Below are 27,831 nucleotides of genomic sequence, written 5' to 3'. Positions count from 1 at the left end.
GTCACGTAGTTGTTTCTTGAGAGAGGGGACTTCTCTGTCAACCCACGGGGGTACTCCCATTTCTTGCTAAGGGACAATGCTCTTTTGACTCTTCAGAAGCATTCAGAACCAAGTAAGAGAAACTCTGATTCTACAACCCTCAAACATGTACTGACCAACCAAAGTCAACAGACACTGTACTATTTATTATTTTCTTTAGGTTTATCGCCTTCAATTTAACCATGATTCCATGCATTAAAGTAAGTAAAGGGAAGAACAGTAGTATTTCATGGTTATGTTTTGACATACACTATCTTAAGAGTTTCTTTTTAGGACAAAAATATTATGTTTACCTCATTATTTTGTCTAAAGGACTATTCACTTTCTACCTGCCCAGTTTTAAAAAAATCAATGTTACTATTACAAATTGCTCAGCATTTCTAATTTTAGCTATTCGAAAAGTGTGTGTGCATTTTAAAATGATGTTTATCACCACTTTCTACTGTTAAGTTACATAACCATACCAAGTTATAATTTGGTTACTTGATTTTTCAGCTTTATTTGTCTCCACACTATTACAGATGAGATAATCAGTAAATACTGTATCTGTGGTATTCTAGGTATGATAGCTACATGTTTAGTTTTGTAAAAAAAGTGCCAAAATATTCTTTCCCCTACTCTCCCAATTTGTTAGTTTAGTGTCATTTTAAATTATCAAGGCATACAAAATTTATGTTCTGTTTTGTTATCAAGTCCACATATTTCTTTTAGTCTTAGTTCTGTTCAACATATTAAATGCTTACCACCAGTCATTTTGCTAAATTTTTCTGTGTTATCCCTCGATTGGCTGAAGCTCAGCCTCTCGTAGGTGAGCAGTATTTCTTGAGTTGTGGCACATTCAGTAACTTTTTGGCCATTATACATAATAAAAAATCTTAAAAAAATAAAAAATCTTGGCTGAACATGAAATCCTTTCTTTTCTCAGTTATCTCAGAGGTTTTTGGTCCATTAATTTTTAGTCTTGAATATCACTGAGGAGAAGTCTAAGGCAGGTGTGATTTTTTTTTCCCTCTTGTAAATAAAGTGATCATTTGCCCGCTACTTAAAAGATGCTTTCTGTATCATCAAAGGTTAATAAATATACTAGGATATGTCTTAAGGACATATACCTTGGGTAAATAGCAGAAGGATATGTCTCAGTGACTGGGGTCAATTCTCACTGGTACATGACATATCCTTTCAATAAGCAGATTCAGGTATTCTTTTCTTTTCACAACATTTTTCCTTCAAGTTATATCTTCAAGTATTTGTTCTGTTTCATTGTTGTTGGTTTTCTTCTTAAGAAACTCCAATTATGCATACATAAGGTCTTTTTTGTCTGTTTTATACAGTTACCATTTTCTCTTTATTTCTTCTTATCTTCCATTTTTATTTTACTTTCTTGCATCTTCTCATGGATATCCTCTGTTTCCTTGTTGTGTTTCCACAGTGTCTATCCTCATGTCTGGTCCTTCTGATTCTTTTGTATTTTGGGAATAGTTTTGATTTGTTTCTTCCTCATCACTAAAATCTGCCAATTAACACTCAATTTCCTCCCACTGTCTCATTATCTCTACTTGAGTTCTTGTATTTATGATTCATGTTCATAGAAGTAAGAACTTTATTTTGTAAGAAAATTTAAAGACTCCACGTTTTAGAGAAGCTTTAGGTTTACAATAACGTTGCAAGGAAGGTATAGAGATTTCCATGTACTCCCTGACCCCACACCTACACAGCCTCTCTTACTATCAACATCACTCATCAGAATTACACTTTTTTTTTAAGCAAGGATAAACCTACATTGGCACATTGTAATCATCCAGAGTCCATAGTTTACCTTAAAGTTCACTCTTGCTGTTGTACATTCTGTGGGTTTGGACAAAGGTATAATGACATATATCCATCATTATAGTATGTAGCCTTTCAGATTGGCTTCCCTTAGTAATATGCACTTAAATTTCCTCCATGTATTTTCATGCTTTCACAGCTCATTTCTTTTTAGCACTGAATAATATTCCATTGTCTGGATATAGCACAGTTTATTTTATCCATTCACCTACTAAAGGACATCTTAGTTTTTTCCCTTATTTTGAGAATTATAAATAACGCCATTATAAACATCCATGTGCAGTTTTTTTATGCAAACATAAGTTTTCAACTCTTTTTGGTAAAAACCAAGGGGCATGGTTGCTGGATCATTTAGTAAGAGTATATTTTGTTTTATGAGAAACTATAAAACTGTCTTCCAAAGTGGTGTACTACTTTTCATTCCCACGGCAGTGAATGAGGGTTGGGGTTTTCCACATCTCCACCAGCATTTGGTGTCCTTAGTGTTCCCAATTTTGACCATTCTAGTAAGTGTGTAGTGGTATAGCATTGTTATTTTAATTTGTATTTCTCTGATGACATATGATGTGGGGCAGTTTTTTATGTTTATTTGCCTTCTGTATACCTTTTTTTTTTAAGATTTTATTTTTTATTTATTTGACAGAGAGAGACACAGCAGAAGAGGGAACACAAGCAGGAGGAGTGGGAGAGGGAGAAGCAGGCTTCCTGCCGAGCAGGGAGCCCAATGAGGGGCTTGATCCCAGGACCCTGGGATCATGACCTGAGCCGAAGGCAGACGCTTAACGACTGAGCCACCCAGGCACCCCATGCCTTCTGTATACCTTCTTTAGTGAGATGTCTGTTAAGCTATTTGGTCTATATTTAAGTTGGGTTGTTTATTTTCTTATTGTTGGATTTTAAAAGTTCTTGTATATTTTGGATAACAGTCCTCTATCAGATGTATCTTTTGCAAATATTTTCTCCCATTCTGAGGCTCATCTTCTAATTCTCTTGACATTGTCTTTCACAATTTTTAATTTTAATGAAGCCCAGCTTATTATTTTTTCACAGACCTATGCCTTTGGTGCTGTAGGCAAAAAGGCACTGGGGCGCCTGGCTGGCTCAGTCTGAGGAGCATGTGACTCTTGATCGCAGGGTCATGAGTTTGAGCCCCATGTTGGGTGTAGAGATTAACTTAAATAAATAAAAGCTTTAAAAAAAAAAAAGGATCGCCATACCCAAGGTCATTTGTTTTCTCCTGGGTTACTTTCTAGAGTTTTATAGTTTTGTGTTTTACATTTAGGTCTGTGACCCATTTTGAGTTAACATTTGTGAAGGGTGTAAGGTCGTTGTCTATATTCTTTTTTTTTTTTTGCATATGAATGCTCAGTTGTTCAGCACCATGTTTTGAAGAGATATCTTTGTTCCATTGTACTGTCAATGCTTTTTTGCTTCTTTGTTAAATACTAGTTGACTATATATATGGAGGTCTATTTCTGGACTCTGTTCTGTTCCCTTTATCTATTTGTCTATTTCTTTTTTTTTTCCCAATATGACATTGTCTTGATTACTGTAACTTTACAGTAGATCTTAAAATCAGGTAGTGTCAGTCCATCAACTTTGTTCTTTACCTTCAATATTATATTGGAAATCATGATATTAATAGTAAAATTTTAGATCACAACTTTCATATATGCTCTTTAGGAATATTTTTGATATAAGTGTTCTTCATTTGTTGACAAATTTGTTGCTCTCTTTTACACTTTTTTCTAATATTTTTGTATCCATGGTTTGCCAGTTCTTTCCTTAATATTTATCTATTGAGAGGATTAAATTTTCCCATAGAAGGTTTTATGCACCTAATTTCCTCTGTAAGTGCGTGTATGGTGGTGGAAGGGTGTGTGTGTGTGTATGTGTTTGTGTTTGTGTCTGTGTGTAAAGGTCCAGAATTTCCAGGATTTTAAATTCAATATTCCATTAATTTATCTTCAACTCTGATCTAGGCTTGCATATCTAGGATGACCATTTACCTAAGATCTCAGGAAAGGGATCAGCATTAGTCCTGGATGCTAGAGAATCCCTTAGGTATTTTGTACATTATGGGAGCTCTTGTAGAAAGTCATTCTTGGAAAATCAAAACATAGTGAGCGAGACAAATGTTAATCAGTATGAACTTAAACCCATTATAAATACTATTTTCCAACCATATCCAGTGAACTTTACAATTTGTCTGCATTTGACCACACAGGACTCTAGTGAAAAGATCCTTAAGTCTAGAATTACATGAAAGGTAAGTTTGGGTACATAGCACTTACATTGTAAGCACTGAGCCAAAGAAATGTCCAAAGTAGACACAGGATAAGAAAAAACTAATTTAAATTTTCCCATTGTGAAGGAATATACAATGGGAAATAAATGTTTTGGTGTGAAATGGACCTGGATTTAACTCTGGTTCTGAGCATAGGATTGTGAACAAGTTATTGAACTTCTCTGAGCCTTTGTTTAAAGTATCTAGACTATGGTGTCAGTAGCAGACCATCTGACTTATAAGAGAAGTCTAATAAATGTCGGTTTCCTTCACTCTCCACATTGACATTGGTAGAAATAATAAATTGTGATAATAAACAAAATAAAACAAAACTTTTAAGAGGTCGTACTTCTTAGATTGATTATTTATTGGAGAAGATGATGGAAGAACATGAGTGAAGAAATATTTAATTCCTGAACTATCCTTCAGAAGCTGGTGTAAGCAGGCCCTCACCAATAAAAAGAAAAGGAGGCGAGCATTTTCCTGCTTATGGAAATGCCCCACCTTGGAAAGGTGATGAGTCATAAAAATCAGTACTTCTGGATAAGAGTACTGTGTAGTTATCTGTGGTGGCCAAAAGAGCCTAGTTCATGAGGACCAAGTTGGGGAGCTAGTTAAGTTAGCTGGTCTAGGTTAAACCTAGACTAGTTAAGATCACAACCTGAATTTCCAAAAGTTCCAATGGTTTGAACTATTCAGTCAAATTTCCAAAAAGTTAGAGTAATGTCAACTTCCAATGGGTGCCTTAACTTCTCCCCCAATATTTAGGCAAGTGCTAGCACCGTGCATTATCTCCCTGTAGAAGAGGGAACTGGATAACTTCTTTTTTTTCCCAATGGTTGTCAAATGATCCTTTATTGAAACATTTTCCTTTGTAGTTAACTAGCTGGGCATTCCACCGCACCATCTGTTGATGTCATCTATGATGTCATGAGGGTGTTGGCCGTCAACATTGCAGCCCACAGACTGGGCAGTCCCCAGGATTCCTTTAATGGTTCCAGAGAGTTCTCTGCCTAAAGATCGGTGTCGCATCTGTCAGGCAATATTGACAATCTAATCAAAAGTCGTATTTCCACTGTGCTTAATGTTTTTCTGCTTCTTTCTGTCTCTTGGTGGTTCCTTGAGGGCTTTGATAATCAGTGCAGAGGCAGAAGGTACCACTTCAATCTGGGCCTGTCTGTTCTGAATGGTCAGTTTCATGACCCTTCCAATCACCGGTTGCCTTGGCGATGTCATTACCACCCTTTTTTGGAGACAGACCCAGCGGGCCGATCTTTGGGGCCAGGGCAGACATGGCACCGACTTCGCCACCCGTGCACCTCAGGTACCCGACTTTGGTCTCGTTGGGGTCTAACTTAGGCAGCATGGCGGAGGTGGCTGGTGTTGGATGAACCCGGATTCCGGGCGACCGAAGAAAGTTGCACCTTTGCCTCCCCGAGCCGAAAGCCAAAAGCCTGGATAACTTCTTATACCCAAACCCTTGCTATCCTGGCCCTGGGGACCACAGTTCTGCTTTTCAGCTTCAGCCCCACTTACTTCCACTACCTAACTAGTTAAATCATTCTTCCTGGACTTGTTCACTGCCTTTCTGGTACATTCCTACTGCAATAAATTCCCTAATTCACCCTGGGGAATCCACATAGAAAGCATATCTACCTATGAGGTTCCCCCTCTGCCAGTCTCACATGCCTTGCTTATCTTATAATGATGTATTTAAAGAAATTGCAAGGCAACTGGATACATTAATGACCCCGAAATTTCAATTCTTCCAGTTAAACACTGGATCATCAGAAAGCAAAAGCCCTGGGCCTTGTTTTCTATTCTATGCAAGAATAACTTCCTTGTGTTAAATAGAGTATTATTCTCTTAGCACTATTACATCCTCAATAAAATAAATGTTCATTGAAACAAAGTTTATCTTTTACAAAATTATAGTTGAAGGCATGCTCTATTCTGTGCCCCAATACCTCTTATAAAAGACACAAGAAAATGGATTTTATCTCTCAGTCAATGCTAGGACAGTTTTTCTCTGTAGATTTACTTCCATGCTATTTTTCTATCACACAATGAAAAGGATATAGCTTAAGATAATTCTTTTTGGTCTGAGGTTCCAGAAAATCTAGATTCACATTCTAGTACCACTACCGTTTTGCTAATCTTTGTTTGCTCGTTTATTTTACTTTCCTTCCATCCTCAAAACATTAGTTTCTTACTAAGAATCATGAAGAAGCACTTTGAATGTTACGATACCATTGAACACCAATAAACCTATTGTCATACTCCATAAACACTTCTAAGAATGCATATGAACGAGGGAGGAAACATTTGTACTTTTTTAGTATTAATACCACCAGCCTGATGTCCTTTCTTTAAAAAATGACATTGGCCCCCAAACTGCCTGATTATTCTTTTTTTTAATTGTGAAATTAGTATATACTCTTAAAAAGCTTAAAGTGAAGAAGTCCATTGTCCCTCATTTCCCCAATCTTGCTCCCTGTAGCTAATCACTACTAGTTGTTCTTTATACATCATTAGAAAAATTCTCTTTTAATTAGTCTTCAATTTTAATGGGTCACTTCAAGACTATTTTCAATGTAGCCAGAGTATGGATTATAAAACAAATAATTGAGGACCACTAAACTGTTGGTCAGCACTGACAGAAAAACAAACAAAAACAGTAACACAAACTCCATCAATCCATCCATCTATATATCTGCATAAAAACTTATGTTCAATTAGCTTTATATAGAGATTTCATTGTGTATGACATAATGTATAGACTCCTACATTATAGAATCTTAGATCTGAGAGTAATTTGAGGACTAAATTAGTATTACTTCCTGAACTGATAGATAAGGTAACTAAAACTCTGAGGACTAAACAAATTAAGCTAGTTCAATGGGATGGATCCAAATCCCTTGACTCCTAATTATATAAGAGATAATGTGGAACTCTGTGAACTGGGGATGTAGCAAATAACTGTGGGTGCACAACAAATCAAAGTGAAACAATAACACAACCACTGTATACTTCACTGGTAAGGAAATGAACAATAAATCAGTCCTACCTGTATCAATAGTGTTTGGGAACCTGTACTACTCTATGAATAACAAAACAGAATATATTGCTCCCCAGATGTTTATAAGCTGGCTGGGGCAATATGACATATAAGACATAAACATATGAAAAAAAAAAAAACGGCAACACAAACAAAAATTAGTTCCAAATGACTCATAGGCGGTGAATGCTATAGGAAAGAGAGGCAAGCACAACTCATACATAGTGACTCTGTCACAGAGGAGATAGGATTTCAGCCAGACTTGTAGGATAAGTAAAAGAAAAAGTGTTTTAAAAATAGGCATGAACAAGAATGCAGAAATAAAATTTTGGTTTGTTCAGAAAATGGTGAGAAGTTGAGTTTGAATGGAACATTGGGTTTATTATACATGTAGAAGCTCAGAGGAGTAAATGACAGGCATGCTCTGGTGGGTCGAAGATGCAAATGGCATGTTTTAGAGCTTGCACTTTACTGTATATTTAGCAGGGAGCCACTGAAGGTTACTGAGGAAAGAGTAATATAAAAGTGATATTTTTCTAAAGTGACTCTGATAGAGTATGCTAGAGAATTGAGGCTAGGGTAAGTGTTGATGTTAAGGGAGTCATTGAAAGGATGATTCCCAAAGGGAAAACTTGGGTACATAAGGAAAACAATCCCTCTTCTGATAAAAACTGCTTCTGCATCTGTAATTTCTCTAAGTAACTATAAGAGACAGGAGGTCTCAAATGAGTAGATGATCTATAAGATAACTCTCAACAATGTTCATAATCATCTCTTATTACATATTGTTATGGGTCGATTGTGTTATGGGTTGAAACTATATGTTGAAGTCCTAACCCCTAGCACCTCAGAATGTGACCTTATTTAGAAATAGGGTCATTGCTGATGTACTTAGTTAAGATGAAGCCATACTGACCAAGGTGTGCCCCAATCCACTATGACTGGTGTCTTTTTTAAAAATGGAAATGTGACCGCAGACATATACATGGGGACAATGCCATGTGAAGATGAAGACAGAGATCAAGGTATAAGCCAATAATGCCAAAGATTGCCAGGAAACCACCAGAAGATAAAAGGCATGGCAGAGACTCTCACTCATAGCCCTCCAAAGGAACCAACTCTACCAACATTTTGATCTTGGACTTTAACCTCTAGAACTGTGAGCCAATAAATTTTTGTTGTTTAAGCCATTCAGTTTATAGTAGTTTGTTACTGCAGCCCTAGAAAATTAATACACGTATCAACACTAGAAGAAAAGAGACTAGCTCTTAGAGCCTGGGTTTTGATATTCTCTGGAGGCATTTAAAAAATGCTATTAACTCTATTTGCTAAGTTCAAGAACTGAGAAATTTCATAATGCTTGGTCCTTGGATGTATTTTATTTTTTTTTTAAAGATTTTTATTTATTTATTTGACAGAGAGAGATAGCGAGAGCAGGAACACAAGCTGGGGAGTGGGAGAGGGAGAAGCAGGCTTCCCTCTGAGCAGGGAGCCCGATGTGGGACTCATTCCCAGGACCCTTGGGATTATGACCTGAGCCGAAGGCAGATGCTTAACGACTGAGCCACCCGGGGACCCCTCTTGGATGTATTTAAAAAAAAAAACAAAACTAAGAATTCTGAAAAAGAAGAAAGAGTCTACATTAAAAATAAGTCTGATTTTCAATTATTTCCTGGTTCTAAAGATTCTGCATGACAGTAACAGACATAACTAGCATCTTAAGTATGCTAGCTTCAAGATTTTCATTCATTTGGGATCAGTTATATATCCCAACCAAGAAAATTACTCTTATCCATTATTTCCACTATTGCATAGAAAATTGCCAAATGTGAAGAGGTGTGGAAAAATGCCAAATGATTTGGCAATGATTTTCATTATTAGAGTGCTCATGGTAAACCATTTCTACATTGTTCTCTTTTTAAAATTATTCTTATGTTTAACTAGTCAAATTCGAAGGAAGAACAGACAATTCCTAAATTGGGTGAGATGAATAAGAGTCCATCCTCCTTGAGAGAGTAGTAATACTTACCACTGTGATTTTTCTGAAGTTGTCATTCTGTCCTAATTAGCAAGTAAAAAACCATCATTTTTTTTTCATTTCCTCATGTTCTCCCTCAAAGTACTTCCTTCCTACATTTCTCATCTCATTAGGGAATCACTTATTAAACAAGTAGCTTTACTTCACAATCGTCTTTGTAAATACACGTATAATTTCCTACAACATTGCACCCCTCAGAAAAATCAGTCTACTCTTGAGATTTCATCTTCAGAATACACAATTTAAGATAACACTTTACCATAAGTTTTTTCCCCTCCTCCATATAGACCTGTCATGAGAGAAATCTTCATTAACATCCCTTTGATTCTGCTTTTTCCTGCTCGGTCCTGCTTGCTGCCCTATTAAAGCATCAACCCTCTTCCAGGCACTCGAGTCCCTCTGCAGTCTGCACATAATCTTTTTCCAGCTTCCTCCTCCACTAATCCTCTAAACAAAGTCTGTGTTTCCAGTTGTCTATGCATTGCATGGTTTGCAAAACCATCTACACTCCTGGGCTTGTGGTCCTCCCCCAGTTTTTTATTGTTGGAGCACTTCCCATTTCTAAGGCCAGGATACCATGTCAAATCTTTACTCACACTTTACATTGTCTCCACAGGCAGAAATGAGCTCTATTTGTTTTCACAGAGCTATTGGTTTATACAAATACACACTGACTTGCAAGAACATTGTGTGCAAGTGAATTTCCCAACTCTTCCTTGAAGGCAAGGATGTCTCCTGTGTAACCAGTTAGCATTTAGTGCATCCACATCTGTGAAAGTAATACATATACATTGTTATAGTAGAACTTATATGAGCATAGAGACTCCAGATCTCCTTAACATCTGAGTCATTGGTTCTCAGATTCTCTGTGAATGGTGTCATTTCGTTGTATGGGGCCTTGATTCCATCAATTCTTGACCCCAATAATCCTCACCTTTCTTATGTTAAATTGAAAGCTTCTTAATCTTTATTGTTTTCATTTTGCCCTAACATGGCTTAAGTGATGTTTTACCTTACAGAGAATCCCTTCCATAAATGTTCTTTGGAATAATGAATAACGGAATGTCTTTCTATCTATAAACATCTTACAGAAAAATAAATAGCACACAAAATTAAAAACGTGATCTGACTTTTCTGTCAAATCTATCACATTTAATTCTTTATAATTTTATCAAATTGTTTGATATGGGATAAACATTAAACATTTTCATTTTCCCTTACTCAATCCTGCCTTAATTACCCCGGCCTCAAATCTCTCCATTTTTCCATAACCCAGGGACTCTGTGCTATCTTTGTTCACTTCTGCTACACTGGGGATCATCTCTAAAGCAATTTCTTGTCTCCACAGCTCCACCGCCACTGAGTGATCAATTTCTCCTCTTAGATTTTTTTTTTTTAGGATTTATTTATAAATTTGAGAGGTGGGTGAGGGGCAGAGGGACTCCTCACTGAGCGGAGCCCAATGCCACCCTAATCATGACCTAAGTGGAAACCAAGCGTCCCACACCTAACCGACTGTGCCACCCAGGCACCCCTCTCCTCTTAGCTTTTCAACAAGACTACCTTGCACATGGATTACCTCTCCCCTCAGAGCTCTGGTCTTCCTTTCTGGTCTCTTCTACTTTATATCTCTTCCTTGAGCTGTGTTCCTGCCCTTCCAACTGACCAGCCTTCCCACTTGGAAGACCTGATTTTCCCTTTAACTTTAACCTGCATAATGTTGAATGGATTCCTTAAAGCCATACCCTATTTATACCTTTGGTAGACTTCCACTGAAAAGTCTGAGAAATATGAATAATGAAAGCATGGATAAGATCTGAGTATAGTTTTTATTTGGAAATATTTCATGTATATCTTTGTATGGACACATACCTTAATACTAAGATAAACCGTCTCAGAGTTTTATCTTAGAAAAATGTTAAGTAAAAATATTAGTGCTATGTTATTTAAAAGTTTCAATACCAATTAGCATCACTCTATACATCATCCCCTGATAACAAGAGATTATCCTTAGAAATTATCAGTAAGGGCACCTGGGTGGCTCAGTCGTTAGCGTCTGCCTTTGGCTCAGGTCATGATCTCGGGTCCTGGGATCAAGCCCCACATCGGGCTCCCTGCTCAGCGGGGAGCCTGCTTCTCTCTCTCTCCCTCTGCCTCTCCCTGGCTTGTGCTCTCTTTCTCTCGCTCACTTTCTCTCTCAAATAAATAAATAAAATCTTAAAAAAAAAGAAGAAATTATCAGTGAAAAATTGCACTGTAAAATCTGGTTAAAAGGTGTGCTATTTGGCACATCTTTTACTCTATTATAAAAACATAAGGCCAAGAATATTAAGATTATACTTGATAAAAATAAATAGGCAAATAAGATACATCTTATTAATGGAAAAAATAAGCATTTTCACAATCTGTGAATGATACCTAATTAAGAGATTACTGGCATTTTCTGGAAATGTTTTATTTATTTGCCCCGAAGCAAAATGCCATTATTTAAGTAATCTCGTACAGGCTGTTTTAATGTATTAGCTCTTCTAGCTTAACTATACAAATAAAAGAAATTACAATGGCTTTTGAAGTTCAAATTAACTGTACCTCTGATAGTATTTAATGCAATTAGAGTATGGTAATAAGGGGAGACCATTTAATTTATACATATGCTCTGACATGGTCTCAATTCTACTGTATTTATTAACCAAATTATTCAATGCTATTTGATAATCTCAGTTTGTGTTGGTAAATAAGCAACATGCTAGACCAAAAACATATGTATACTTAGTCTTTGGAATGTCCTTATTGGTCAAAAAAATTATGTCTTATTAATTTCAATGTCTCCAGCAACTAGCATATTGCCTTACATATAATAAATAAGTGCTCAGTAATTTGTATGCTGAATATAAATTTAAAAGGAAGTCCAGAAACTATCTTCTTGTAAATTTACACAAATCAAAAAGACCAGTTTTCTGCTACTTTCTACCATCAGAGAAAACAACTTTTCAGAAAAAGTGTAGCATTCATCATTTACAGCCACTTCTGATTTTTATATTTATGTAGTTAATTATTTTTTTTCCAGAAGAAGGAGAACATCTCTAATCTGTTGTGAAAACTGAGTTTTATCATTTTTGAAACTTTAACAACATAACATATATGTGCATTAATCAATGCGCTCCTTTCACTTTTAGAATAAAATGTGCAACACATACAAAGTCCAACCATTTAAGACAACAGGATAGAGTAACAACTCTATTCCACATCATTAATTTTGACAAATATTCAAAAAGCCTTAAATTCTTCAGCTTAAAAAGAGACATCTCTCACATTTAAGTAATTTTTACCATCATTTTTCATTCACCATTTCTGTATAATATTTTATTTGTACATAAAGGGTGATGTCCTTAAATTTTATGGGCTTATAAAATGTGACAGTATGTTCATAACTTATTGGTTCATCCCTTTCATCAATATCCATAAGAATTTACAATTAGGTGATGTTATTTCTCAGTAGGAATAGGCATATTGAAGAAAAGGCTTAGGGATTCATTAAATAATACAAATGAATTCTAAATATAGCATCAGCTTCATTACCTCCTGGATGTTGTTTTTGTTTACAAGGATAACACACTAGATTGGAAGTTGTTAGGGAAACTGAGGACTGTTTCTGTGTTGCTCTGTGACCCTGAGCAAGTCATTCTGCTTCTCTGAATCTCAGCCTCTTCCTTAGAAAAAGAAGAGGTTAAATAAGATAACCTCTAAAGTCTCTTCTAGTTGAAGTTAATAACAACAACAGCAACAATGACAGCTAGCATTTATTATGTGTCAAAGCCTGGTTATTTAATCCTCACAGCACTATGCGATAGCTGCTATCTTTATCCTCATTGTACTTATAAGAAAACTGAGTTCCGACAGGTTGACTAATTTGCTCTAGGTCACATAGCTTAAAGGTAGCAGTGCTAAGAATCAAACCCAGACAGCATGGGCCCATAATCTATGCTCCTAACTGCTACAGTCTACTGATCATTTTCATAAAGACTATTACATGTTTCGCTTATGGCGCTCACTGAAAATTTTATTCTTTCCCCCTTGATGTTTGGGGAAATAGAATGAGCTTTAGAGTCAATAATATTGAGTTGTTATCCTCATTCCATCATTACCTGCTCTGTGACCGTGGGCTAGGTACTTACACTCAGAGTCTGTTTCCTCATCTGTGAAATGAAAATACTCACCTACCTCACAGGGCTGCTGTTTAAGGGCTAAGACTGAGGATGCATGGTCTAGCACAGTTCCTGGCATACAACAGGCATTCAGTCAATTTTATTTCCTTCTCTCACGTTTAAGCTATAGAAGCTGATGCTGAAACCTAAAACTTTAAATTAAGACAACATAGTAGGCATTTTTAGGATTCACACTCCTAGTAGCTCAAACGAGACCTAAAATGAGACCATTGCAGAAGTTTGGAGAGTCATGTAGTGAAATTAAAAAGAGAAAAACTGGCATGTTTCTAGAGGGTGTACATAGTGCTTAAAAGCTGGAGTTCTGAGGAATTCGTTCAGCTCAGTATTAACATTAATGCCAGGGATATGCAAATATATTGTCAAGATTATTTGTAACGATGCAACAGTTTGTTAGAATATCAGGTTTTTGTTCTCAATCTCATACACTCTGCCTTCTAGACGGCTCCTTAAACAAGCATAGAATTTATTTTAGTCTTTCAAAGATATTTTGGGAATACAGAATTTAAATGCATTTAATATTATAAGAAAGAAAATTACTGAGGGAAAATGATAATTAGGACCGTGCCCAATTTTCTTATTTTTCCAATTAATTTCCAAACTCAGTCTCTCTCCCACTCTACCATTCTGTTTTAATTATAGAGAAAGAAAAGAAGGAAGGAAGGAAGGAAAGAAGGAAGGAAGGAAGAAAAGAAAGAAAGAAAGAAAGAAAGAAAGAAAGAAAGAAAGAAAGAAAGAAAGAAAAAGAAAGAAAGAAAGAGAAAAGTAAGGGAGTAAGGGAAAGAACTTTTGGCATACATCTTCCTTTGAATTTTTGAGTGACAAAGGCTTAAACAAATATTTAAGAAGATGGGCTACATGAAAAATAAATTGACAGTAGGATTAATTTTGAGGAAGATTCAAAGATAAGGATTAAACACAGTCACTTTTCCTGCTGAAATTTTGAATTCAGATAAGAACCATTTCTCTTTGTCTTTCTATTAAGTTCTAAATACTTTGATCTGTTACTGAGATATTACTATTAAATATTTCCATGTTTAAAATGTGTGTAAAAAATAAATAAATAAAATAAAATAAAATAAAATGTGTGGCTCAGAAAGACTCCTTCAAAAGAAGGAAGATCTGTGTTCCTTTGGTGAGTTGATTGTGTAAAACAAGTGGACAAACGAAATTTAAACAGCTCCTTTAAAAATTAATAGAATACTATTGTAGAATTAACTGATTTTATTTCATGAAACAACTATACTAGGTATAGTTTATTATGGAATATTCCCATATACATAAAGATTAACATAAGACTTGAAAATAAAACAGTGAGTTTGATTCTAAAACTAAAAGATTTATATAAAGCAGATAAATTATATACTCTAATATAAAAATGTAAAATGAGTTGTTGTACAGTTGATGTTAAAGAATTATCTAACATTTTATATATATATATAAAATATATATGTGACATTTTAAGATTTTATAGAGTTAAAGGATTCAGACTAAACTGAGGTAACCAGGATTTATAATGAATCAGCATATTCTAAGTAGCTCTGGTTTGCCTTGTTATACATCTGTTAAAATTTACTTAAAACTGGGCACCTGAGTGGCTCAGATGGTTAAGCGTCTGCCTTTGGCTCAGGTCATGATCCCAGGGTCCTGGGATCGAGTCCCGCATCGGGCTCCCCGCTCAGCGGGGAGCCTGCTTCTCCCTCTGCCTCTCTCTCTCTGTCTCTTATGAATAAACAAATAAAATCTTTAAAAAAAATTTACTTAAAATTCTCTCTTCACAAGCTTTAATTACTTACAATTAGGTATAACAGAAGTCACTGCAGAATTGTACCAACACAGTGATTTCAAATTTGCCATTTCCTAACATGTAGGGATTCTCAATAAAAAAATTGCTTGGAATAAAAATTGAATAATTTACTTAGTATTTATCCATGCATTAGAAAACTTATAAAGGGAACAGACTATTTTAAGCATAATTCCATAACTACTATAGATGAATTATTATGTCAGAACGTATCAGTTTAAGTTGATTTAGTTTTTTAATTAAAATGTTTAAAACATCAAATTAAACTCTAGTATTGTGAAAATTTACAAAATTATTACAATTCATGGAATATTTCCAAACTTTAAAAGCACTTCAATGTGAAAGATGGACAGTTCCTTAGGAACACAAATCAGTCTGTGCTGTGCATTGTTCACAAAAGTCAAAGCACTTATGGATTGACATGCACCTTAAATCTTTCTTCTTGTGGTTTCAATATTTTAAAGTGCCATGCACTGTGGTGAGTGATTAAAAATATCAACTATTGGGGTGCCTGGGTGGCTCAGTCAGTTAAATGTCTGCCTTCGGCTCAGGTCATGATCTCGGGGTCTTGGGACCAAGCCCCGCGTTGGGCTCCCTGATCAGCAGGGAACATTCTTCTCCCTCTCCTCCCTGCTCATGCTCTCTCTCGCTCAAATAAATAAATAAAATCTTTTAAAAAAATTAACTATTTCACTTTTCTCAGTGATTTAACCTTGTGTGGTCAGAGGGCATATGGGAGTAGATTAAAATTATTAATTTATTTATTCAAATCAAAATCACAATAATTAGGTTTTTTTACTGAAATGAAGCCCTCCTTTTCAGAGATGTTGACTACTTTTCTTGCAGCACTAGAGGCTATAAGATAAAGCCATATATAAATTAAAGATAGAAAGAATGCACCTATTGCTAGAGAACAGGTGAAGCATCACTATCTTTTTAGCAAAGAACACATTTAGCAACTCTTCATGCTTACAGGACTGCCAAATATAAATCTTTGAATTTTCATAAATTCTTCACAAAGCTCAGAATGACAGTTTTGCAAAGTTAGACATGGATGACTTGAAGCATATACAAGCAGCTTTGCTTGATTTGGGGAAAACCTAACTGAGTGGTAATTTTGGAAATGGTGGTCAGTCAAGCAGAAATCACTTTGAAATATTCTGTTGGTGGACTCCAGAACACAGATTTGTAAAAGCCCTGGGTTCTCTGAATCTGCTACAGAGTGGTCATAAACTGGTGGGAAGGTCTCCTAGAGGTCATACACCCCAGGCTTACAGCCATTCAGAAATCTCTTTGATAAGGAGATGCTTAGCCTCTACTTAAGCCATTTCCATGTGGTGTAAGGGGATAGATGGAGCTTACACTCTGGTTGCCCACACACTGCACATCTTAAGGGCCCTGTTCCCATAGAGCTATTACTGGGGGGCTAAATTATTCTCCGCATCAGGTATAGTAGAAAGAAACATTATTACAGAGAAGGTACAGTAATCATTAGCTTCAGATCTAAGAGAACTTTATTCAAGCAGATGAGATTGAGAATACAAGTTAAATGCTTAGATTTAAGGGAAATTCAGTTTACAGAATCCAGTTTACAATACATAAGCTCTATTAAGAGCTACACACAGTAGCTGAGTTTTAGGATTTTGAATAAATTCTAGACTTGCGAGCAGAGTCTTGCAAATTATATAATAATGCCAACAAAGCAATTTTGTTAAACCCTCCCAGTATGCCAGGATTAGTGCTTAGTATGCTGAGCACTTTTACATACATTAATTTATTTCATCCTTTCATTCACCCTATGAGGTAGGTTCTTTTAATACCTCCATTTGAAAGTTGAGGAAATGGATACTCAGAGACTCAAAGTGTGTTCCAAGAGAAAGGAACTGCAAAAATAACAGGAGGAATAAGAAAATTAAGGAAAAATCACTAAAGTGTGCGAACTTTCTCTATTGATCTCTGTGGCCTTTTAGCCACCAGCTTATGGTTTCCATTACTTTCTAGTAGTGTTTAAGGGGTATACATTTGTAATTGTATCTACATTTAAAGAAACAAGCTTATTGTCACTGGACAGAACACAGTTAGAACCCCCAATCAAAAATGATGGAGAGAGGTACAGGTCTGTGATTCCTCAGTCTTACACAATTCACAGTGTTCACCATAGCACATACCCTCCCCAATGTCCATCACCCAGCCACCCCATCCCTCCCATCCCCCACAGAGCACTGGGTGTTATATGCAAACAATGAATCATGGAACACTACATCAAAAACTAATGATGTAATGTATGATGATTAACATAACATAATAAAATAAAATTTTAAAAATGATGGAGAGACATTTATTTCTTTGGTCAGATACGACTAAGTGGCTTACTCAAAAGGCAATCCAGGGGCGCCTGGGTGGCTCAGTTGGTTAAACAACTGCCTTCGGCTCAGGTCATGATCCTGGAGTCCCGGGATCGAGTCCCGCATCGGGCTCCCTGCTCAGCGGGGAGTCTGCTTCTCCCTCTGACCCTCCTCCCTCTCATGCTCTCTGTCTCTCATTCTCTCTCTCTCAAATAAATAAATAAAATCTTAAAAAAAAAAAGGCAATCCAGATAATTGTGGCTTTCACACAACGTATCTGTCAGTTCCATGGCTTTTTTGTTTTTCCCATATCAAATATATGTATTTCTTTAAATGAAACAATCACTGTGCTTATCAAAAATAAAAACACCCGGTAATTAATGTCCTATTTTTTTGCTTATCTGACAAAAAAACAATTGTTAGATATTTAAACATTTTAAGACACTGTATAAATAGGATTAACTTATTTTGAAAAACATTAAAGTAACACATTTGAGAGATTAACATTTTCTGATTCTTTTTTTTTTTTTTTTTAGATTTTATTCATTTATTTGAGAGAGAGAGTGCACATGAGCAGGGGCAGAGGCAGAGGGAGAGGGAGAAGCAGGCTCCCTGCCAAGCAGGGAAGCCCAAAGCAGGGAGCCTGATCCAAGGCTGGATCCCAGAACCCTGGGATCACTACCAGAGCCTAAGGCAGCCGTTTAACCGACTGAGCCACCGAGGCACCCCAACATTTTCTGATTCTTATAAGCAATATTCTGAGTCTATACATATATGATCATGCTTATATAGAAACTAATAAATATATGTCTTTTTAAAAATTAAATTGTTTATGCAAGGTGATGATGCAGAAGGGATCCTAAGAAATTATCAGAAATAAAAACCTACACATATATTTGCAATGACCATTTTGCTTAAAGGATGTAATTTTGTATTGTCTGTTGTATTTAGACAGTAGTATTCAAAGGAGTTTATGATACTAATATGTAGAGTGTGTTATTTGAGCATGTTTTTAATTCATGAAACAGAAATACATAGAGTATCTAGGAATTTAAAATATTACATGCATTAGAGAGTCAGTTAGAACTTAAAACAATCACTAGATTGCAATGATTTTCATTCCAGAATTGCTAATAAGTAACCTGCTGTGTTACAAATCTCTCAGCTCCCACAATAATCTACATCAGCAATCATGACTAATAAGAGTGGAAGTGCATCTATCTTCAGCAAGTCATTACCACTGCAGAGTTTATTCTCTACAATGTAAACATTAAGGAAGTAAGAAATACAGAAAAGTATTTTGAAATGAAAAGCAAACAAAAACTCAAAACATTTCTTATTCACAACATCGATTAATTTTATGAAAAGCCACATTGATCTAAGAAACGTCTCCATTTCCAAAGCCTTTACAGAGTATCGACCCTTAAAAATAAAGTAAAAGAAAACTAATATTTAAAACTAAGTGATACTACCTTAAACACTTTCTGAAGTATAGAAAAACCTGATTATAATACTGGCATTAACAGAAACAAAGATAAGTCAGAGAGGACCTTTATTTGTACAATGAAAGAGATAAACAATGTGTCCTGTGTTTTAAGAAAGCTATGTTATAATCCGCAGCATGACTGAATACAGAACTAGATACACACCACATCACTGTGAGATTTTGCCATTGGGTCTTACTCTCTTAGAGAGATTACTCTTTAAATCAATGAATAATACTCGTTCCCCTAGGTTCAAAATTAAGGGAAGGAGCATCTAGCAAATTCCAATTTTGCCTGTCAGCCAAAAAAGAAATTCCCACGTTTAAATGTCCAACTCTGTCTATAACCCTCAAGTTTAAAAACCTAGAGATGATTACAATGGGTATTAAAAATAATGCCCAAGGTCACTTCATTCATTTTGTAGATCCTTTCAGTATTGGAAATCTGACAGTCAGGCTTGTTTAACTATTCAAACAGTACAGAATAGCCAGAAGCTGTGATTTCTTCAGATTAGTAAAGAATAACCCAAAGGACTCAAAAGTTGAAGCACAACTAAAGAAAAAGTCAACACACCAACACTGTATCACATCAGGCTTGTTGACAATGCATCCTGGGAGACATGACTTTATCTTCAAAGTGACGTCGTGCAACTTTTGCCCACTGAACCAGGCATCTTATGCAGGGCACACAGCAGAGTTAGCTGCCAGCTGAGAAACACCATTTAAAACCTGGCTACAATTACGCTGACCCTCAGAAAATTGTTTGCCTATCAAGGAAACTATTTGATCTATCAGAAAATAAAAATAAGCAAACAAAAATAAGTGCCATCACTTTAATGTTTTCTCCTAAGACTGCCTGTGCTTTATTTTAACTTTAGATTTAAAAAACAAGGTCAAGGAAGCCCTCAGTATTTTTAGTAAATTGTTAGGAAAGTTAAGTGCATAAAGTAGAGAATCTGCAAAGGAGCAATGGAAGTAATTAAGTCATGTCCTTCTGTCTCTGTACAAAATGGGCATATGTCAACTATTTTGACTCAAAACAATCTTTAAGAAATGGGGTCCCATCACTTCCCACAAGTCTAAAATGAGACCTAAGTATATGTCCCCACCATTGCCATTTACTAGCTTAGAAATATTAGATAAGCTATCTAACCTCTCTGAGTTATATTGTTTTAACCTGTAAGAAATCTATTAACAACTTCCTTGTCTCCCACATATTTTTGATATAACTAAATGTGATCATGTGCATGGAAACACTTCCAAATCATAAAAATTATGCAAATAATGTTATTAAGCTAGATCTCTTATTTAAATGCTTACATACCTATTTCAAGTTGAGGCCATTCTACTTTGTTCAAGATGTTAATATGAATGACACTAGATCCGACTTGAAAATATGTTGGGTATTTGAAATTAATGGATGCATGTTTAAAAGAAATGCATTCTTAATCTGAGCCATGAGGCTCCTACATAAAAAACTTCATTTACAAAAACATCTTTCTGCTATTGTCATTTTACTTTTTATTCCTCTCCTCCCATCTAATACCCTTCGATAGACACACATACAAGTATGAAAACTAAGCACATTGTACATTTGATTAAACAAAGAATTTTCTAATGTTACATAATTATAAATAAATGGATTTTTTGGCTAAAATCTATTTTAATCCAAATCAACCCCAGTCTTTCAGCATCAGTTTTACCTTTATAAAATATTCTCAATGTTGTCTGACTTTTCCAAGACATCATAATTTGTGCTAGGTAGTTAAAAGGTCTACACTCAGGCAAGTAAGAGTGCTATATTTCTGAAATTAGGAGCTGCAATATGTGAAGCAGTTTGGAGACAGAAGTTTTCAAAATATTGAATCCAAGTCTTAACTAAGAACAGACATGCAGAAAAGGAAAAGGGAACACACCAACAGTAAGCAACCCAGTCCAGGAAACGTTGTCCCCAAGGGTCTGAAATATCTCCTCACCTACCCAAAGACATCAGGGAGTAGTTGGGAATGGAGAAGCCTCTGGTAAGAGGACCCCACTATACTTCTCTTTCCACTGAGAAACACTTGGAGGCCCAATCTGAGGAAACTCCTTTTGCTCCCTCGGCAGCAGCAACATGAACCAGTGAGAGCTTCAATGGCACCAGATAAACCAAGAAGACTGTAATCACACTGTAAGGACTCTTAAATTAAACTGCCATTGGAATTGCAGCTGACATGACCCATGTTCAAGACCTACAAAGGGTAACTTCCAGCTAAATTAAAAGATTGAAAGACTGTCCACAGTCTGCTAACATAGTGAAATAAGTCAGACAGAGAAAGACAAATACTATATGATCTCCCACTTACATGTGAAATAGAAGAAAACTGAACTCATAGAGATGAAGAGTAGATGGTTGCCAGGGGTGGGGGAATTTGGAAAATGGGTGAAGATGGTCATAGGATACAAACTTTCAGTTATAAGATGTATACATTCTGAGGATCTACTGTATAACCTGGTGACTATAGTTAATAATACTGTATTATTTACTTGAAAGTTGATAAAAGAGTAAATCTTAAAAGTTCTCACCACGTGCATAAAAAAAGATAACCATGTTTAGTGATGGATATGTTAACTAACCTTTTTATAGTAATCATTTTGCAATATATATACATATCAAATCATCACATTGTACACCTTAAATTTACACAATGTTGTATGTCAATTATATTTCAACAAGACTGGGGGAAAAAAACTTCTAGAAAATATAGAAGAAAATCTTAAGGCAGAGAGCTCTTAGACTTGAAACCAAATACATAATCCATAAAAGAAAAAAAAATATATAATTAGATCTGATCAAAATTTAAAACCTTTGCTCTGAGAAAGTCCATGTGAAGAGGATGAAAAGACAATCTACAAACTTGGAGAAAAGCATTGCAAACCACATATCTTAAAAGGAACAGTACCTAGATTACATAAAGAACTCTCAAAATTCAACAGTGAAAAAACAATCTAATTTAAAAAGGAGCAAAAGCCATGAACATCCACTTCACCAAAAAAGAAATGCAGATGGCAAGTAAGCATTTAAAAAGATGTTCAATATCATTAGGTATCAGGATTACACAAAATAAAACGACAATGAGCTCTCACTATATACCTATGAGAATAGCTAAAATTAAAAAATGGTGACAACACTACAGGGTGGAAAGGATGTGGAGAAATTAGATCAATTACACTTTGCTGAAGGGATGTGAAAATGTACAGCTCAGACAGTCTAGAAAACAGTTGGGCAGTTTCTTATAAAACTAAACCTGAAATAACTACATAACCCAGCATTTGCCCTTTGGGGCATTTATTCCAGAAGAATAATAATTTATGTTCACACAAAAACCTGTAAATGAATATTTATGCATTTATTCCATACATTTTATTTGTACTAGCCAAAACCTAAAATCATCACAGATGTCATTCAATGGGTGAATGCTAAAATAACTGTAGTATATACTTTCCACAGGATACTACTCAGCAATAAAAGTAAAAAAATATTGATACCAGCAACAACTTGTTTGAATTCCCAAGGAATTATGCTGAATAAAAAAAGCCAACCCCAAAATGTTACACCAAATGTATAATTCCATTTATATAACATTTTTAAAGAGTCAAAATTTTAGAAATAGAAGATGAATTAGTGGTTGAATTGCTAAGGGTTAGAGACAGGGGAGAGGGCAGGAGCGACATGGCTAGGCCATAACAGAGCAACAGGAGCGATTCTTATGGTTCAGTACTTTCACTGTGGTGGTGGATTTAAAAACCTAATTAGGTGATACAATTGTATAGAACTTAATATCATGCGTACAATTATGCAGAAAAGAATCCAAGTAAAATTGGAAAAATTTTAATAAAATCAGCAGATTGTATCAGTGTCAGTATCTGGGTTTGATTTTGTATGATCGTTATTCAAAATATTATCACTGAAGGAAACTGGGTGAAGTGAACAAGGAATCCCTGTATTATTTCTTATAACAGTATATGAATCTACATCTCAAAATTTTTAATTAATTAAATTAAAAATTCCTATTACTTTCCAGATTCACTGTTTCTAAGTTTTCCTTTTCTGTCATATAACTTCTTCATAGGATTTATTGTAATGTTGGGTAAGCACACACAACCCAATATTTTATGCCCAGTATGCAACAGGGATCTTTTTCATATACAAATATCTTTACTAAAGATGGCAGTCCACAAAACTGCATTTTTAGATTTTCCTCTGTCCACTTACAGAAATGACTTTCCAAACTTACTCAGGTTTAACCTGAACATTAAAAGAATTCTCTTATTCTAGTACAGATGAACTTGGCTTTAAACACAGCCTGCTAGGAAGGCTGAGAGTCTCATACATTAAAAATTAAGTGATCTTGGTAGTTCAAGAGAACTACAAAACAAATCCTTCTTTCTACTTCCCCATCCTTTATAAGAACTCTAAGATTAGGGGGTACAATAACAGTGCTGCTGCTAATATCAAGAATGGACTATGAGTATGTGGAAATTTATTAATTAAATGAAAGGGCTATAAATGATACTTAACTATTTGACACTGACCAATTCTTCTAAGAAGACTATACTGCTGATATAGATTTAATCAGTGGGAAATCCTATTCAAGAAGAGAATATTAATGTATCTTAATGTTGCTGATTTTTAATTTTACTACCTTTAAATAGTAAGATAATTCTAAAGAAATTTGAGTGACTTGGGAGATGGAAGAACAGAGCTGACCAGGCAGAATAATAGAAAGTTAAGAGCACCAAGGGCTTTTGGCACCAGAAAGATCTGAATTTGAAACTGAACTTTTTCACCTATGATGTTTTGTGATCATGGTTAGTTAAGTCAGTATGTCTAAACCTTGTTTCCCATTTGTAAAAATGTGATTCATACCCACTTCTAGTAACAAGGGCTCATAGAGCCCAGAAGCCCCAAGGGTATGGAATCATCACCACACCTTGACCTAAGCTCCAGTCTGTCATAGTGGAGTCTCCTAAGAACTGGTAGCCAGATAAAAAAGCATCACTGAAATTCTTTGAATCAGGAGAGGCAGAAGATTCCTTGGAAGCAACTGGGCCTTTACAATATGACTGAACAATATATGGTGTTTAGAAGAGAATTTCTCAAAATGAAGGCTGAGAGTCATTTGTATCATAATCAGGTGTTTAAAGGATAAGTTGTACAGCAAGAAAAACACTGGGGCAAAATAGAGACCACACACTAGAATTAGACACAGGGAATGCAAACCGTAAATGGTAGCGGAAATTCAAGTGAAAGTTTTGGACTCTCACAGTCATGAATTGCTGGGGTCTAAATCAACTATAACTAGATTTTCAAAGAGTGGAAGATACCTGAAATGAAACCTACAGTTACAGCCGAGTTACATTTTAGAGTCCCATCTGGAATTGCTTACACTAAATTAGCAAAATTCAGCTGCACCTTGATTAAATCATGTTCCTATTGCAAAGCCTTACTATGTGTGGATAGATTTGGAACTTTTCCCCCCTGACTTTTCTTGGCCAACATGATTTTCGAAAGTAATTAGAAATCCTTATTCAAGAATAAAGTGCTATAAAAACCCTGCCCAGAAACCAGATGAATCAAACTGATAAGCATATTTTATTGAGCATATATTTTGTTCCAGCTATTGTGCTAAGCACATACAGATGGTTTTATTTATTGCTTACCATGGTCCTAAAAAGTCCCTATTATTTCATCTTATTTTTATTGTCATATTTCCTAATTCAATTATTTTTTTTAAAGATTTTATTTATTTATTTGAGACAGAGAGAATGAGATAGAGAGAGCATGAGAGGGAGGAGGGTCAGAGGGAGAAGCAGACTCCCCGCCGAGCAGGGAGCCCGATGCGGAACTTGATCCCGGGACTCCAGGATCATGACCTGAGCCGAAGGCAGTCGCTTAACCAACTGAGCCACCCAGGTGCCCCCTAATTCAATTATTAATGCTATATCAGCCTAATTTTCATATATTTAATTTTTTAATTTATTGGTTTTATATTTTTGTTTCTTCTATTTTGGATATCACCTGCTTTGTTACTGATTTTTTTTTTAAACTAATGTTTCTATCTTCAGTATGTTACATTTCATTTTTCTTCTATTTTATTCACATTTTAATCTTCTGCTATCCCTTTCTTTTTTAATGACTATTTCCTCTTCTCTGATTCTTATTTCATATTTTTATTTAACATTTCCCAATTGGTAGTGTCTCCAGTGTCAAGTGCACCCATGAGCAGATGCTACCGCTCTTTCCTCACGGCTGCCTCAGTAACCACCAACTCCCTTAGTGGATGTCTCAGAACAACCTCACCCAGGAAGGATTCAGATGATACAGATTTGTAGCATAGTCTTGATTTATGGCAGATTGATCACATCTTTTACAACATCAGTGAGTAAGTGCCACTTTTTAGGGAAAGAAGTCTTTGAATTCATTTCTATCAAATGATGGGGGGAGAAGATATCATTCCTGCTTATGTTTGGATTTGAGGAGTGCTACTTGACTTTTTTTTTTTTAAAGATTTTATTTATTTATTTGAGAGAGAGAATGAGAGAGAGCACATGAGAGGGGGGAGGGTCAGAGGGAGAAGCAGACTCCCCGCCGAGCAGGGAGCCCGATGCGGGACTCGATCCCGGGACTCCAGGATCATGACCTGAGCCGAAGGCAGTCACTCAACCAACTGAGCCACCCAGGCGCCCACTACTTGAGTTTTTGAATGCCTATTTTAAAATCCACCAGTCACCTAAGCAACAAAACAGAAGGTGCCACACCATCATCACAACACCACCATCTCTGCAACCATTGTGGTTGTTTATCTCTGAAGATTACAGATTTTTAAGATCATTCTTGCCCAAGAGATGAGAAAAAAGCATACATATGTGAACAGAACATACTCTAAAAATAGCAAATTTAAAAGTGAATTACAAAACATTTAACCAGGTATACTTCTGATTCTCCTTTCTGAGCATTTCTACTGTAAATTATAGCACCTACACTTCAGAAGAGGAGGTTGATAAGCTGGTTTTAGATAAATACCTCAAACTCAGAAAATAACTTCTTGTGAAGTCCCAGTGGGTATAAATGACAGCATTCTTTCTCAAAATGTTTGACAATTCTACTCATGGGCCTAACCCTGCCTTCTTCACTCCATTTCCACATACTATTCTTCAGGCAGATCTTTCTAGTTTTGGAGGAGGGTTTTTTGTTTTGTTTTGTTTTGTTTTTTTAATACACCACCTCTGACAAAACAATTCGACTTAGTCTGGATTCTCTAACCAGGGAATACTTTTCCTCATCTACACATTCTCTGTCCAGTCAGGAATTCTGGTTGAAGTCGGTATAGAAGCCTGTCATGTGGAATACAGAAAGGCTGCCAAAATGCTACTGGGATAAATAAAGACAGCGACAGGCATTGAAACTTGTATATATTATACCTTGATCCCAAAGCTATTTTCCTAGACTTGTACAACTCCCAGCACAATATAAAGTTGAAAACCTATGAGATGTGATAAAGAATGAGACAATGGTTTGGTTTTTGTTTTTCAGTTGTTGCGTGTGGAACATGCACACACACAAGATGTTCATAAGACTGAGAAGAATATCAAAATATCACCCACTACTCAGAATTAATAGCTAGTCATATTTGTTTTATCTTATAAATAAACATCAGAAAATACCACAGGTATATTTGACGTTTTCCTTCATCCCTAGCTCCACTCCCTACTTGCATTCCAAGAGAAAAACTCAATAGTAAATTTAGTATATCCTATCATTTTTTTGTATTTCTTTCTATTCACGTATTATGCCTATTTCTCTGCAGCTATACTTATGCTTTTATTCTCATAAAAAAGTGCATATTAAGATAAATCATTCTTTTTCGTGGTGATCATGATATAATTAAACAGGAATAGAAGTGATAACAGCAATTTGCATCTAAGTTAGATATTTACATTTGTGTCTTTTAGTGTTTATTTTTTGACAAGAATCCCTAAACATTTTAGTGTATATATCTACAAATAGAAATTGGATAATATATCCACATTACAAATAGTTGTTAATTTTTTTTAAAGATTTTATTTATTTATTTGACAGAGAGAGACACAGCGAGAGAGGGAACACAAGCAGGGGGAGTGGGAGAGGGAGAAGCAGGCTTCCCGCGGAGCAGGGAGACCGACGCGGGGCTCGATCCCAGGACCCTGGGATCATGACCTGAGCCGAAGGCTAACGCTTAATCACTGAGCCACCCAGGCGCCCCTAGTTGTTAATTGTTTTGCCACAATGTCAGAGTTTGCTCACAACATCGTGCCCTTATTTTTGTAAGCAATGGAGACCTTACCACATTAGATAATCTAATTACATTTCACTAAGGATCAATGAAACACCTATACATTCTTTGTGTCAATTAATGGAAATTGGAAAACCTAATTTGCTCCTTTGGAAAGCATTTGATTCCTCTTAATGCAATTTACACTTATAAAAAAGGATTCATGTCTTAATCATTTTGAATCATTACACTTACATCAATAAATACTACAGTGGTTCAATCAATTACAATAAGGAAAAGAATCAATTAACACTTGAAGTAAAAATTCTTTTGGCAGGACTAGAAACAATGAGCCAGGTGTTGTTCAGAAATAATTCATTTGCTAATTTTGGTGAGTTGCATTAGCTCTCTTTAATGTACGGACCTTATAGAA

At 35.7% G+C, this 27,831-nt stretch overlaps 1 pseudogene; it reads right to left on the bottom strand.

The window, feature by feature from the left end:
* Nucleotides 1-4,514: 4,514 nt before the first annotated feature.
* On the bottom strand, nt 4,515-14,165 carry LOC145716377 (large ribosomal subunit protein uL11 pseudogene; annotated as a pseudogene).
* Between the last annotated feature and the right edge of the window lie 13,666 nt (nt 14,166-27,831).

This window comes from Leptonychotes weddellii, chromosome 12, assembly GCF_054177405.1.
Source record: "Leptonychotes weddellii isolate Sample4059 chromosome 12, ASM5417740v2, whole genome shotgun sequence".
NCBI classification, from domain to species: Eukaryota; Metazoa; Chordata; class Mammalia; order Carnivora; family Phocidae; genus Leptonychotes; species Leptonychotes weddellii.
This window is presented reverse-complemented; position numbering and strand designations above follow the sequence as displayed.